Source organism: Plecotus auritus (genome assembly GCF_963455305.1).
Source record: "Plecotus auritus genome assembly, chromosome: 3".
Classification (NCBI taxonomy): Eukaryota; Metazoa; Chordata; class Mammalia; order Chiroptera; family Vespertilionidae; genus Plecotus; species Plecotus auritus.
This window is the reverse complement of record NC_137772.1, coordinates 159,545,858-159,562,278: the sequence shown is the minus strand read 5'-3', so window position 1 is coordinate 159,562,278 and position 16,421 is coordinate 159,545,858.

The window sequence follows — 16,421 nt, the reverse complement described above, 5'->3', positions numbered from 1 at the left end:
AATATTTGGAAGAAACTTCTTTCACAATGCAAAAACTTTTGGGATAGGAATTTGTGTCTGCAGGGCTTCTCAGAAAATCATGCCAACAGTAAGAAAAGTAATAACATAGCTATAGAGAGGGGTCAGAAAATAATTTACAAAGACTGAGAAAAGATTTTTATCTATAGGAAAAAGAAGTTTACAGTTTAGCATGATGACGTTAATAGTGAATTTATAAAAACCCTTTCTCAAAGGTGTCCAACTTTTCAGCTTTCTTTGTAAGTTACATCTAATTAATCACTGCTTCAGGGTGATGGATATTCCCTTTTCAAGATATGATAACCTGCTGTGGAAGAGCCACAGACTGGGTGGGAAAATGCTATGAATGTTTTGTGTGTTTTTTGTCTATCCATTCATTCCTTTTGTTTCTGGTCTTTTTTTGTGAGATAGTTAATAGTTTGTTAATGTCATTATAAGATTTGTGAAATACTGTTCTTTTGTTCAGTTGATTTCTAGTTTACTGAATTCAGGAGAGATATGGTAGCCTTTCGATAAATTGTAAACAAGACTGAGGGCGGAAAAGAATAGATAAAGTACAGTATAGTTATACACTAGACTACTATACAGCAATGATAATGTACTAGTACTTGATACTGCTACACATACAATATGGATGAATCTCACAAGCAAATGCTGAGCAAAAGAAGCCAAACACAGAAATATCCAACTCATGTAATTCCTTTCATATAAAGTTCACAAACAGGTGAAACTGGTCTATCATGTTAGAAGTTGGAAGAGTAACCACTTGTAGGGATGGTCAGATACAGGTATGAGATAAAAGGGGCAGCTGGAATGCTGATAATATTTTGTTTATCTGTCTGATTATGTGTGTTTAGCTGGTAAAAATATATTGAGCTACACATTCATGATTTATTCATTTTCTATATGTGTTTTATAGTTTAATAAAAGTTTTCTTAATGTCATTATTCCTCTGACCCTGTCTACATTTTCTCTAATTTAAGCAAAAATTTTCAAGGTTTCCTCTGCTCAGTCTGTACCTCCGACAAAGAATGGGAATGCTGGGGGCCAGGGAGATCATGTGTTTGAAGAGAGGCAAAAGGAAGTTGGTAGCTCCTGGACTTTGTCCTCATAGAGATGGTCTGTGCACCCAAGCTGGAAAACTACTAGTGAAGACAAAAGAATATGTTGGTTGAAAAGGGTGCTGTGCTCTCAGCTAGTTGTTTTGACAACTTCACACAGTCTGAGAAAGATCATGTGTTGAGTAAGATCAAAACTTATCTATTCTTTATCAGAGATTCAAACAATATAGAGGCAGCTGAGTGATGAAAACTGATTCCTTCAACTTCATTGTCGACTCCCCTCGTTGCCACACATTGCCAGTAGAGAGAAGCCACAGGAAAGTGGATTATGCTGAATTTTACCTCAAGGTAAGACTTTATCCAAAAACATCAAGGAAGTAACCAGAAATGTTCCTACTTTAGTAGGATCTTTGACATGATCTTTTGTGCTCTCTTTCCCACAAACACCCCAATGCAATCCATCATTGGTCTCTTCTCCCCATTCCCAATTCTCCAGCCACACAGGGACCTCTCTTTTCAGGTTCCCTCAGAGTTTAATTAAAATTCTTTCCACACTTGACATCATCTTTGTCCCTGAACCAAACTGTTCTGAGTACCACTTAGAGATTCATGCTGTTCTTAGCCAGTCCTGGAAATGTGCTCCAGATGGGCTTTCAGGAATTCTGCCAGATCCTCTGGGACTGAGCAATAAGAAGGAAATTAGATAATGTCCACATGGCTTCTTTGGGAAGGAAAAGAGATAGTTTACCTGTCAGCACAACCATGACACTGACTGGTCATATACTTCCTAGTTTTTATTTCCTCTTCTCCATTAACACCAGGTCGATTACTTGCATTTGTAAGTTACTATTATCTTCAGTTAGGCTTGTTTTGAAACAAAACTGTAGAATAAAATAAGAGTGCTTTGGGACCTCATCTCTTTCTTTGTATACCATTATACTCACCATTGTCTCTCTCCTTCTCTCCATTTCCCACCTTCTACTTCAGTCTGTTTTATATTCATACCAAGTCATAAATTATAAAACTAATATCATCTGTAATTTTCAAGCTGTTCCCCTAGATTTCATCTCATTTAATCTTCATAATAACCTGTCAAATTATGTTATTCCAATTCTACAAATAAGAAATATGAGACTCAGAAAGGTGAAATAACTTTCTCCAAGTCACATTGCTACATAATGACAACTTCAGGACTAATTCACCATGTTATTTCAGAGTGAAGTGTCAAGCTAAATGCATCTGCAATTATAAGATTTTAGCCATTAGAGATCCAGACAAAGGAAATACTTAGTCAACAAAGAGGGTTTCCTGGAATCCATGAAACCATACCACTTGCCCTTCCACTAAGTCACATAGTACCTTGTATTTACTCCTATCATGGCACATATCAATCTGAATTAAAATACCCTGGTTACTTCAACTTCCCAACTATAGGTCACTAGCTCCATTATGATAGGAAGATGGACAGGTCAATTTTTACTTGCTTCTCCTGTGATTCCATTAAATATCATTCTCTCTCTCATACACACACACACACAGAGACACACACACACACACTACACCACTTTTTCTTTTGCTTGGAGATGGCCTGGAGTAAAATGAAAAGACAAGACTCTACATAATTTCCAATAAATTACATGATTATTCAAACTGAACAGGAAGAGTTTTTTAATAGGAAATCTCCCCCTTACATTAGGAACAGTAATTCCGATAATTATTAAGAAGAACAGTGCCATGGGGCATCAAGGGGAAGGAAGGAGCAAACCACCCCCTTGCTCATGTTGTGAAGAATAAAACCTGCACTCACATGACCCTCACATCTCTGTGGCCTATCCTTTGAGCTAAGATGGGGCCAGGAAGATTCACTCAAGGAAGGTCAGGTTGGAAAGAATGATGTCTCTCTCAAGAGGTTCCCATTCTTCCTGCCAAAAGCAGGCATGTATGCCTCTGGTGTGATTCAATGGCAATGACTACCCAAGTTCACCATTGTTCTGCTCTCTCCACACCAGTTGAAGGCTCTCATGGAAACCACAATGGCAACCACACACATCATCTTTACTCGTTCAGTTCTCCACCTCTTGTTCCACCAGCCCGGTCATCCTATGTTGACCCCCATGCTAATCAGGGTCTCCAACATTTCCCCCATAGAGACATAGCCTCAGGGACAATACCCCATGCACTGGACCCTACATCCTGCCTCAACCTTACCAAAAATGTTCCTGGCCTTTGTTGCTACTACACAAGGTGGCACCAAGTAACTGAGACTGTAGTGGCCAGTCAATCCATCCCGAGGCATTAAGAGGTAAAAAACATTCTAAATGCAAATAGACATTTTGCAGGATTCTTTAACATCTTAGCTCAAAGGAGTGACCAATGGGAAATTTGGCCAAAATGACAGGCTTGTAGAGGAAAGATTTCTGGATAAATGTCTCTTGGCAACTTTCTGCACCTGTTACACGTGTTGAGCTAGGCCTTACCCCTGACCCTCTAATTTTCCCATAACATTAACATTTCTGTGACCTCTTTGGAAATATTTGTGGTTGATTGCATTCATTGTAATTGAGGAAGAGTAGAGAGCATTCTGATATTTTTGCATAAGATCCGAAGTTGACTTCAGGGACCTTCCACGTATTACTACCAGGTAGCCATTAATTAACTGTCCCAGGATGTCCAGAGAACCCTCTGAGAACACAGTCTAATATCATGTTTGCCTATGGGATTCCCCTGTACCACCTGGTGGTTTAGTATTCTCGACAATGACATAAAATGAAGAAGATTGGGGGAAAGAACTGGAAGCCAGCATCACTTTACCTCAAGAGCCACAAATGCTTCCTTCTTTCATTTTTTGCACCCACAGATAGAACCAAAACTTTACCTTGGTCTTTTGAGATAATCCACTTTCCCAGATGTCCACATTAGTCATACTGTGTATCTAGGTGATTTATTTCATGAATTAGTTAAACAACAGCTGACAAGAGCTTCATTCATCACAATAAATGAAAAGTTTTATTCTAATACAAGTTCTGTCCTAAAATCCTGATCTAGCCACAAAAGACCTTTCCACAACTTTACCAAAAGCCGCTTCTTCCCACAATTCAGCTTCTCAGAAGAGCATTTACTGAGTGACTTCTGTGTGCCCAGCCCTGTGCTAGTCCTCATTGTGTAGGAGGAACAAAGCATAAGAAAAGATTCCTCATTTTACAGTCAAATTAGTAGACAAACACAAAGACTCAATTAGGGAGCATTAAAGTAACAAACAGTGTTGACATTAATTATGATCTAGATTCAGATCAGAGTGAGAAACAAGTACATGTGCAAATTTCTTCTTAAAAAAACTCCTCTTTGATTGCCCCAGGCTACACAGATATGAATGCCTTTCTGGGACAAATGGCACTTAAGACTTGACCGACATGCGAGGAATTGATAAGGAGGCTGGTATTTGAAGTGGGGGGTGGGATGGAATGAGGTGGCAGGGAAGAGTGAGGAGGAATAGGTTATGGGTAGAGGAAATAACATGTGAGAAGGCCTGGAGTTGAGAATGAAAACAGTGCATTCAAATAACTGACATAAGTTCTATATGACCTCATTGCATCACGAAGAGTAACAAGAAATCGTCACCATGTGCACGTGACTCACTCCCTGGCCTCCTTCAAGTGCCTTCTCTCTTTCAATCTCCTCTCTTTTTAAGGTAAATTTTGGTTCTCAGCAATTGAGCAGAATATACAGAGATTTCCCATATGCCCCTTGCCCTCACCCATGCGTACCCTCCCTATTATTAACACCACCACCCTCCTCCAGAATGGTACATTTGTTACAATTGATGAACCTACATAGACATATCTTTATCACCCAAAATTTCCCAAAGTCCTTTAGGTGTTTGTTGCAAGGCTCCTTCTCAATAAGGCCCTCCCCCAACTATCCCGGTAACTGCCAACACAATCCAGCATATATATTCACTATTTTATTTTTGTATTCATTATATATGGGCTATGTAACAAATGGCCCCAAAACTTAGCAGTTTAAAAAAACATTTGTTATTTCATATGATTTTTAGCTATTTTTAAATTTTTATTTATGTATGTATTTTAATTGAATTTATTAGCATGACATTGGTTAATAAAATTATATAGATTTCAGGTATACAATTCTACAATACAACATCTGTATATTGTATTGGGCGCTTACCACCCCAAGTCAAGTCTCCTTCCATCACCATTTATCCCCCCTATACCTTCTTGTACTCCCCCACCTCCTTCCTTCTGACAATCACCATACTATTGTCTGTGTCCATGAGTCTTCCTTTTTATTGTTTGCTTAATCCCTTCATCCATCTCCACCCTCCATCCCCTGAGAGTTGTCAGTCTACTCTCTATATCCATTTTGCTAGTTTATTTTGTTCATTAGATTACACATATAAGAAAAATCATATGGTACAGTACTTGTCTTTCTCTGACTGGCTTATTTCACTTACCATAATAATTTCCAGGTCCATCCATACTCGTGCAAAAGGTAAGATTTCCTTCTTTTTATGGCTGAGTAATATTCCATTGTATAAATATACCACACTTTTTTTTTAATCCACTCATCTACTGATAGACACTTAGGCTGCTTCCAAATCTTAGCTATTGTAAATAATGCTGCAATGAACATAGGGGTCCTTATATTCTTCTGAATCAGTGTTTAGGGTTTCTTTGGATAAATCCTCAGAAATGGAATTGCTGGATCATAAAGCAGTTTCATTTTTAATTTTTTGAGGTAACTCTATAGTGTTTTTAATAGTAGTTGCACCAGTCTGCATTCCCACCAACAGTGCACGAGGGTTCCCTTTTATCCACACCCTCACCAACACTTGTTGTTTATTGGTTTATTGATGACAGCCATTCTGACAGGTGTGAGATGACTTCTCATTGTGGTTTTAATTTGCACTTCTCTGATGTTTAGTGATGATAGCATTTTTTCATCTGTTGCCCATCTATATGTCCTCTTGGAGAAGTTTCTATTCAGGTCCTTTGCCCATGTTTTAATTGAATTGTTTGTTTGGTGTTGAATTGTATAAAGTCTTCATAAATTTGGGGTATTAACCCCTTATCAGATATATCACTGGCAAATATGTTTTTCCATTAAGCAGGCTGTCTTTTCATTTTGTTGGTGGTTCCTTTTGCTGTGCAGAAGTTTTTTGGTTGGATGTACCATAGTTCCATATGGTTTCTAAAGGTCTGGCTCTGGAACATTTATGACATTGTGTCAAGATCTACTCTTTCAGCAACCTCCACGTATATAATACAATATCATTAACTACACTCACAATGCTGTACATTAGATCCCCAGAACTTATTCATCTGATTAGCTTGTACCCTCAACATCTTCCCACCCCCGCCCCCAGCCTCTGGCAACCACCATTCTACTATTTCTATGAGTTTGGCTTTTTAAGATTTCACATACCAGTGAGATCATACAGTATTTGTCTGACTTATCTCACTTAGCATGATGAATACCCTCAGTTCCATCCATGTGTCACAAAAGGCAGGATTTTCTTCTTTTTATGGCTGAATAATATTCAGTATGTGTGTGTGTCACATTTTCTTTATCTATTCATCCACTGATGGACACTTAGGTTATCTCCACAATGTCTTACCATTGTAAATAATGCTGCAATGGACATGGAGGGTGGGAGTTGGAAATAGTGATTTAATTTCCTTCAGATATATACCAGTGGGATTGCTAGATCATATGGTAGTTACATTTTTAACTTTTTAAGAACTTCCAGATTGTTTTCCATAGAGGGCTATAATTGTGTTCTATAAAGTCTCCATTAACATGAATTCACAAATACTAAACCATTGCACCTAGGGAAGCTACAGGGTTGGCTTCTCGTAAGCCTCTGGTCATAATATTTTTATCAACTTATCAATCATAGCCTTGTTTTATGTGTGTTTCTGCCTAAAAATATCTTACTTAATATATATGTTGATTCATTAACATTGATCTCAGAACCAACAGCACTGTAACTCATGCCTGAACAAAGCTTATGTAACACACGTTTTCTCCATTAAGCATATTACAGCCTTTTTGCACTTAGGAGGAACACCAGACAGCACTTCAGCAGTTCGCTTGGGGTGGGGGTGGGGGTGAGGGGTGGCATTTGAGATAGCAAAGTCATCGATGAAAAGCACAAATATGCAAAAAAAAAAAATGTGACACTAAGTAGGCCACAAAAAGGAAACCAGTTTACAGTGTGAGAGGTGAAAGAAGGCAGAGAGTCCCTCACCTTGTTCAACCTCTGCTGAGAATCAGTACATAGGGCAACTCAAAATTTCATTACTCTGCACATGACTGCAAATGACCACCATTCACTGCGTGTATTGACTGGGAGGTTACAAAAATGTTTAAGCATGTGAATTCTCAAATATAGCATCTGCAAATAATGAGGATTTAATATATATTCAGAAGAAGAAGTAGTCATTCTCAAAAGAAATCAGTCGCTAGTTAAAGGAGAGAACAAAAAGTAGTTTCACAGTCTACATAGCGCTCAAGTAAAACAAAGACTGAATAAGGATCCCCTATATGTTGTGAACATAAGGTAATTGTTGGCATTTGTTAGAGCACTTTCATGGGGGTGATTGAAGCAAGAGTATGATTGGTATGAGTTGGAGAATAATTGGGGTGGGATTGGGGTGAGGGATGAAGAAATGAAAGGAGGGGAGGTATCATTTGAGGAAACTTGGTTTTGCTCTTCAGAGGGGAAGACATTCAACATTGAAATGTAAGCTCCAATTGGGGGCTGGGCTGGTCGGGCGGTAGGGGGGGGTGTGGCGGTGGGGGGGGGGGGGGCGGCAATTGGGGCCCAGATCAGGCTGGTTGGCTGCTGCAGTGCAAGTCATAGCCACCAGTCATTCTGGTTGTTCCGCCATTCCAATCACTGGGCTTTTATATATATAGATTATATTCATTTATAATTTCTAAATGTCCTTTAGAAATGTTTGTTGAATGAATAGAATGATTGAGAGCTTACGCTATATTGCTCATTAAACTAGAAAATGTGGCCAAAACCGGTTTGGCTCAGTGGATAGAGCGTCGGCCTGCGGACTGAAGGTCCCGGGTTCAATTCTGGTCAAGGGCATGTACCTTGGTTGCGGGCACATCCCTAGTGGGAGGTGTGCAGGAGGCAGCTGATCGATGTTTCTCTCTCATCGATGTTTCTAGCTCTCTATCCCTCTCCCTTCCTCTCTGTAAAATATCAATAAAATATATTTTTTTAAAAATTTAAAAAAAAATAAACTAGAAAGTGTGTAGATCTTGCTTGTATTGTTTGTCATAATTTTTCAGCTAGAATGCAATGCTTGGGGTAATGCTATTTGCTATGCCAGGGTTTAGAAATTTACCAAATAATTTACATCAAAGGAGGTAGAAGCATAGAAGTCAAGCTTGTGGACTCTAGAGCCTGGGTTTGAATCTTAGCCTCATATTTTATTTTTTGTGCAATCTTTGGCTAGTTAATTTTGTGCATGCCAATATGTCAACTCATGATAATAGTACCTGTAGTAATGATTGGTTATTTACAAATATCTGTTTTTCTCCTTCTTAAGTAAATGAAGAAATGGTTTTTGCCCACTTCTTTGAAGTTAGACATGACCATGTGACTTGCTGTGGTCAATAAAATATAAGTAGAAATGATGGATGTCACTTCTAGTCAAAACTTCTAAGAGTCAATGTGCTATTTGTCATTCCCTTTCTCCTTATTACAATGACTGGAGATATTCCAGATGGTGGAAGCTCTGTCATGCTAACTGACAACTATATAGAGCACAATTTCTAGCTACAGCATATGAAGACTAAGCCAGAAATAAACCTTTATTTTATTAAGCCACTGCTGTATAACATAGCCCATCCTGCTGATATGGTAATTTCTTTGAGTTGTAAATACATTTAAAGAAGTAAACACATGCAACATCCTTGGAAACGCTGACTAGGAATTAGTTGTCATTCTTATAGTAGGCTGTTGCATTGGAACTGCATACCTATTGGCTATGTCTTTGGTTGCATAATTTTGCTCACTTCTTCACTTGACAACAGTTTTGTAATACAATTATTTTTATAAATAGAATACAAAGGGTATTCAGTCTTTCCTCCAGCATAGCTAATCAAAATTTGTTTTTATTAATAGTAGTTTAGAACATTTTTTGACTCTATAATTTTTATGGGTGATGTCATGTAAATTTTTTATGATGGCTGCTGAATTTGGGAAAGCCTACCAAGTTTCTTTTATAGGTAAATTTGCTGCTTACAGCACTGCTACAGATTCTGATAAATTCTGTTTCCTATAATGCCTATTAAAAGTGGTCAAAAGGAATAGTGCTTTAAAAATGTATACACTTCACTATTAAACATTGTTTTGACAGAGGAAAAAAAAAGAAATGTAAGCTCTAGCCCTAGCCTGTTTGGCTCAGTGGATAGAGTGTCTGCCTGAGGACAGAAGGGTTCTGGGTTGGATTCCAGTCAAGAACACATGCCTGGGTTGTGGGCTCGATCTCCAGTGGGGGGCATGCAGGAAGCAGCCAATCAATGATTCTCTCTCATCACTGATGTTTCTATCTCTCTCTCTCCCTCTCCCTTCCTCTCTGAAATCAATAAAAATAATAACCATAAAAATTTTAAAAAAGAAATGTAAGCTCTATGAAGGTAGGGGTTTCCTTATGTTTATTCCTGCTTCTACAGTGCCAAGGACAATGTATGGAACATAGTAGGTGCTCAATACAAATTGTTCCCAATAGCCCTGGTCTGTGAGCGCTGGGAGAGACCTTTGACATCATGTGCCCAAACCCCCTAACTTTACAAAGAAAAAGTTCCAAGGCCAAAGAGGCTGAACAATTTGTCTACAGCCCACAGCTAGTTAGTGGCAGAATTATGGCTAGAAACCCAAGACTTCACTCTTACTTCAGTGTACATTTTTCCTACACTATGGAGCCAAAAATAGGAGAGTGGAAATGGGAGGAAGCAAAAGTATTTGGCCACATCATTACAACAGGGATTTCAGTATATGGAGGGGCTAGTAGGCTTTCTAAGTAAAGAAAGAATATTGCAAAACAGTATATATAGCATGACTCCATTTTTGTAAAATAAGAACAATTCAGGCAGCATACTCTTTGGGGAAAAAATTGGGGATCACTATACTGTTAAAGTGGTTTTCTCTGCAGGGTAGAATTCCAGGAAACCTTCGCTTTTAACAGTACATATTTCTGCACTATTCGAATTTTATCTAAGTACCTATTACTTTTGTTAAGAAATAAAATAAATAAAAGGAATATTTTTAACACCCACAGAGAAAAGTCCACCACTGTTAGAACTGTACAATGTTGTCTACATAGATTGGTGGATCTTTGGCCAATATGTAGAACAAGCTTTGTGAGGATGCTTGCCACAGCCTGGAACAGCCACTGAAGTTTTTTTTTCAAATGCCATAGGGATCTAGAAGAAAAAGGAGAGAAGATAGAACTTACTACTGCAAAGTAGGAGAAAGAGAAGGTGATGGGAAGAAAGAGGCATTTCCACTGAGGGAGAGGGGGGAGCAAGATGCTAAAAACAAACCACAAATAATCTGGGGATTAATAACATGGGCACCTACTGAGAAAGAAAATGACTCAGAGATTTGTAGTATCATAAACAGAGGGTTTCCTGCCCACTCCCACCCCCACCCCCACCCTCCTTGCCCAGCTCACATTCACACATGCAAGCAAAAACAGCCCCGCTGTGCTCCTGCCGCCTGCACAGTTTGTAAATTACTAAAGCCCCTGGAGCTACCTTCATTAGGGCTGCTTGAGGATCCAACAAGCTGAGGCGTCCAGAAAGTGAAGCACAGCGGCAGACTCATAGTAAGCTGTGATCATGGTGGCTGAATGAAACGGTGATCTTCATATTGCCTACACCTTGGGGAGATTCACAGATTTGTTTTATGCTGCCCATACATTTTCCCTTAATTAAATGCCATTCTATAGCATCGTTTGGAATTGAGAAAAGTTGGGTGTACACGTGTCTACCTGAAGAGGACGCTAGAGAGTCTCTTACACGGTGGTTCTGTTTCTTGAGAACATGGTGGACAACAGATGGTTTAGGGGGCTTGTTAGCCAAAAGTTATAGGGCACTCCCCTTTTTTTCCAGGCTCTAAAATAATAAAATCTTTTTGAAAGTGAGCAAAAAGTTTAGAATTCTAAGAGACAGGCATCATGCATAAGACTTTCAACTTACATATCATTTGATAGCAACAGATACTCTCCGTACTGCTTCTTCCGGAACTGTTCCAACATCCAAGCAGAACAGGAGATCGCTTCCCCTCTCACCTTCAACCCCATGCAATTCTCACACCACCCCTCCCTACCCCTACAATTAGAAGTGGTAAAAGAGCATCCAGCTCCAGGTACATGACAGCGGTTGTCTCCCTTGCCAAGAAGTTAGTGATGGAGGCACCCTGGTTCTAACTAATATGTTGATGTGTAAAAAGGTGAGACTTTTACACTCAATATAATTGGCCCATTTGAAGCACTAAGAGGAGGTCTTCTCTTCCCTAAAAGAAATGTCACAAATTATTAAAATATGCTATAACATGTCAATAATTGAAGCAGTGTAGTACTACTAGATGAATAGAGCAACCACAAAGAACAGAGTCAGAATTAGAACCAGATGCCTACTGGGCTTTCGCATATGATAAAGGGAACATTTCCAATCAGTGGAGTAAAGGTGGACTTTTTAATAAAACAGGGCTAGGGTAATCAGGAGGTTACATGCAAAAAAAAAGTTTTTAAATAAAGTAATACTCATCAGAATACTGTAAATCAAATAAATCAAAGATTTAAGCATGGGGGAAAACAGAAGAAACTTCAAAAATATAAGAAAATGCAGGGGAATTCCTTTGTAGCAGAGTAAGGCAAGCCTTTCTACGATTCAAAGTCCATAGGTTATGAGAGAGAATAATGACGCACTCAGCTATATAACAAACAAAAACCCTCTAACTGGCAAAATAATAGTAATAATAAAGATACACCAAGAGCAAGTCAGAAGGTAAGTGACAAACTAGGCAAGATATTTATAACTCATATCTCAGGCAACGTAATGTCCCCACTATATATTTTTCACAGAATGGGTCTATAAATGCCCTTGAACACATGAAATGATTCTCAACCTCAGTCACAGAAAAGACAACTAACTGTAAGTCAGAATTGTACTGGGAAGCCATTTCTCGCCAGTTAGATGGGCATCAATCCAAGAGTGTGACAGCACACTGCTGGAGGGCAGTGGAGATGCCTATGGAGGAAAATTTGACAGTAATCATCAAAAATGCATTTACCCTTCAACCTGGCAATCCCACTTCCAAGAATTTATCCTACAGATATAGCTGCATAAGGAAAACATAATTTGTACCAGTTTATTCATTACAATGCTATTTGTAATTACAATATTTCAAACAAACTTAATGTCCATTAAGATTATTCTAATACCCCATAAGCCCACTAATATGGACTAGTTAGGATAAACTATGGTATAGCCACACAAATAGAATACTATGCAGATGTAAACAGTAAAAAGTGTATGCTTTCTACATATTGATACAGAAACACCATCAGATGTGATATTGTCATATAGTAAGAAATATATATTTGGTCCCTGGTACCTGGCACAGAGCATGGGAAACCATTGTAATTTCCTAAAAAGTAAGGGTGACAGGAGCATCTTTTGTTATATTATTTGGTTTTTGTCCTGGGTTCCTGACACAAGAGCTTCTAAGACGCTTGAAATCTCAGGAGTGATAAGAATGAATGTCTCTTTGTATGCTCATGAGGTGCCTCTAGTTGGGCTCAAAGATGGCTTCTGGATGTGGGCTAGTTTCCAGAGAAACCAGATCAAGGCAGAATCAGAGGGTTTAAATTTCAACCTCAACCCTCAGACCTTCCAGCAGGGAAGAGGGCCTGGAGACTGAGTTAATCATCAGAGGCCAATGATTTAATCAATTGTGCCTATGTGATAAAGCCTCCATATAAACAAAGGGGTTTGAAGAACTTTAAGATGGTAAATGTATCCACCTACTGAGGGCATGGCATTACCCAAACTCCACAGGGACAGAAGCTGCTATGCTTGACCCTTCCAGACCTCTTCATGTCATTTTTATCCTTTATAATATTCTTTACAATAAGTTAGTAATAAGTGAAGTGTTTCCCTGAGTTCTGTGAACCATAATAGCAAATTATTGAATCTAAGAAGGGCATTATGGGAACTCTATTTGTAGCCAAACTGAACAGAGGGGTGTTCTGGGTAACCTGGGACCCCTCTACTTGTAGCTGGCATCTGAAATGGGGGCAGCCTTGCAGGACTGGGCCCTTAGCCTATGCAGTCTGTGCTAGCTCTGGGTAATATACGTTCCCTAGACCTTTTAGAAAACATGGAGTTGTTCCTTTGGCCAAATACATGTGAATCTAGAAGAAAGGTGATATTGTGGACATCGAGGGAATGGGCACTGTTCAAAAAGGAATGCCCCACAAGTGTTCCCATGGCAGTGGGCTTTGTTGTGAACAAGCAAGTTAAGGGAAAGATTCTTGCCAAGAGAATTAATGTACATATTGAGCATATTAAGCACATGAAGAGCTGAGATAGCTTCCTGAAACGTGTGAAGGAAAATGATCAGAAAAAGAAGGAAGCCAAAGAGAAAGGTACCTGGGTTCCACTGAAGCGTCAGCCTGCTCCACCCAGAGAAGCACACTGTGTGAGAACCCATGGAAAGGAGCCGGAGCTGCTGGAACCCATTCCCTATGAATTCATGGCATGATAAGTGTGTGTGGGGCGGAGGGGAAAATACTCTGTGCTGATAAAATGTTTCTCTTAATTGAGTAGAAGTGTGGCGTCCCTTACCCCCAAAAAATAATTAAAGAAAACTTTGTGTCCTAAAAAGAAAAATAAATAAATATATTACAGAAATATGCCTGGCCAGCATGGTTCAGTGGTTGAGCATTAACCTATGAACCAGGAGGTCACAGTTCAATTCCGGTCATGGCACATGCCCGGGTTATAAGCTTGATCCCTGGTTGGGGAGGTGCAGTTCAATGATTCTCTGTCATCATTGATGTTTTTGTCTCTCCCTCTCCTTTCCTTCTCTACATCAAAATAAAAAGCTTCTGCTCAGCAGAAGAAACCATCAACAAAACAACAAGGGAGCCCACTGCATGGGAGAACATATTTGCCAATGTTATCTCCGATAAGGGTTTAATCTCCAAAATTTACAGAGAACTCATACAACTTAACAAAAGGAAGATAAACAATCCAATCAAAAAATGGGGAAAGGACCTAAATAGAGACTTTTCAAAAGTGGACATACAGAAGACCAAGAGACACGTGCATGCATGCTCAAAGTCACTAATCATCTGAGAGATGCAAATCAAAACAACAATGAGGTACCATCTCACACCCGTCAGAATGGCTATCATCAATAAATCAACAAACGGAAATTGCTGGAGAGGATGTGGAGAAAAAGCAACCCTCATGCACTGCTGGTGGGAATGCAGACTGGTGCAGCCACTGTGGAAAACAGTATGGTGTTTCCTCAAAAAATTAAAATGGAACTCCCATTTGACCCAGTAATCCCACTTCTAGGAATATATCCAAAGAAATCAGAAACCAATCAGAAAGAATGTATGCACTGCTATGTTCATAACAACACAATTTACAATAGCTAAGGTTTGAAAACAGCCTAAGTGCCCAACAGCAGATGATTGAATTAAAAAAACGTGGTACATCTACCAGTACACAATAGAATACTACACTGCTATAAAAAAGAAAGAAGTCTTACCATTTGCAACAGCATGGATGGACCTGGAGAGCATTATGCTAAGCGAAGTAAGCCAGTTGGAGAAAGATAAATATCACATGATCTCACTCATTTGTGGAATATAATGAACAACATAATCTGATGAACAAAAATAGAACCAGAGACATAGAAGCATCAAACAGACCATCCAACCTAAGAGGGAAAGCAGGGGGTGGAGATGGGTAGGAGATCAACCAAAGGACTTGTATGCATGCATATGAGCATAACCAATGGACACAGACAGTAGGGGGTGAGGGCATGTGCTGGGGGATGGGAGGGGGGGAGGAAGGAGACTTATGTAATACTTTAAACAATAAAAAATTTATATTAAATTATATTTAAAAATAAAATGTTAAAGAAATATAATATTGACACAGAATACGGAGACTGAAAAATAACCCATGCTTCTGTCTCTTCCCTTATTGTAACATATGAAAATCATATCCTAAGGTAAACTTCTAACCAAGCCCCTAAAAACCTCTTTTTGCCACTGTAGGAGGAGTTATCACATGCCAGATAGACAGGAGTCTCTGCTTGTAAGATGGGCTGGTTCAAGGATCTTCAAGCACAGGACTGTGATCAAAGGAAGACTCCATGTTTGAAGGGAAGTCAGGATATGGGAGTATTGGGTTTGTGCTTACAATCCCTCACCCAAGAAAAGGAATCTAGGTTCTACTGGGCAGGAATGCTGAACAAAGCAGAACTCTACAGTCTGGTGGATTCAGTCTAATTGTTTACTTGTTACATTTTCTAAGAGAGGCAATATACCATGGTGCCCAAGACTGAGTCCCCAAAGTCAGTTGGGCTTAAATTTCAGACTTAATTATAGGATGTGAACTTGGCTTAGTTACTCAGTATCTGTAAAGCTCAGTTTCCTCAACTGCAAAATAAAGGAGGTAACTGGTTAAATTATGCACATACAGACACTTAGCACAATGCCTGCTACATAGTCAGGACTTAGTAAATAGTAACCATCAATATTATTTGGCCTGTGCTCAAGGGGGTCTGTTGCTCTGTATCTCATCAGGTAAAATATCATGCAGAGGCAATGCAGTTTTGAAGGAAAGCTACCAAAAATTTCACGATCTCCCCTGTCATTTTATTTTTCATGTCAACCTAGATTTAAATTAAAGAGAGTGAAGCCCTCATTTGCACAGTTCTGGGATTGAAGATATGATTTTTAATGTGACAACTCTTTCAAAGAAACCCATTCTTTATATTTCGGGCCTAGAAAGCTACTCCAATAAGGAGGAGTAAGCCACTTACAGCAATTTAACCACGTGTGGGAGAAAATCTCAACGGAGGATGGACATCTTTGAACTCAGTTAAGCCTTTAAAAGCAGTTCAATCATTTGGCCTCAGAGAATCTTTTTATTTTTTTTTAAGAAAAAGACTAAACATTTCAACATTATTAATAATTGATCAAATCTCAAAATACATTCCAGTCAAATTATCAATCATTTAAAAAGTTTATCAAAGATCTGTATTTTTTATTG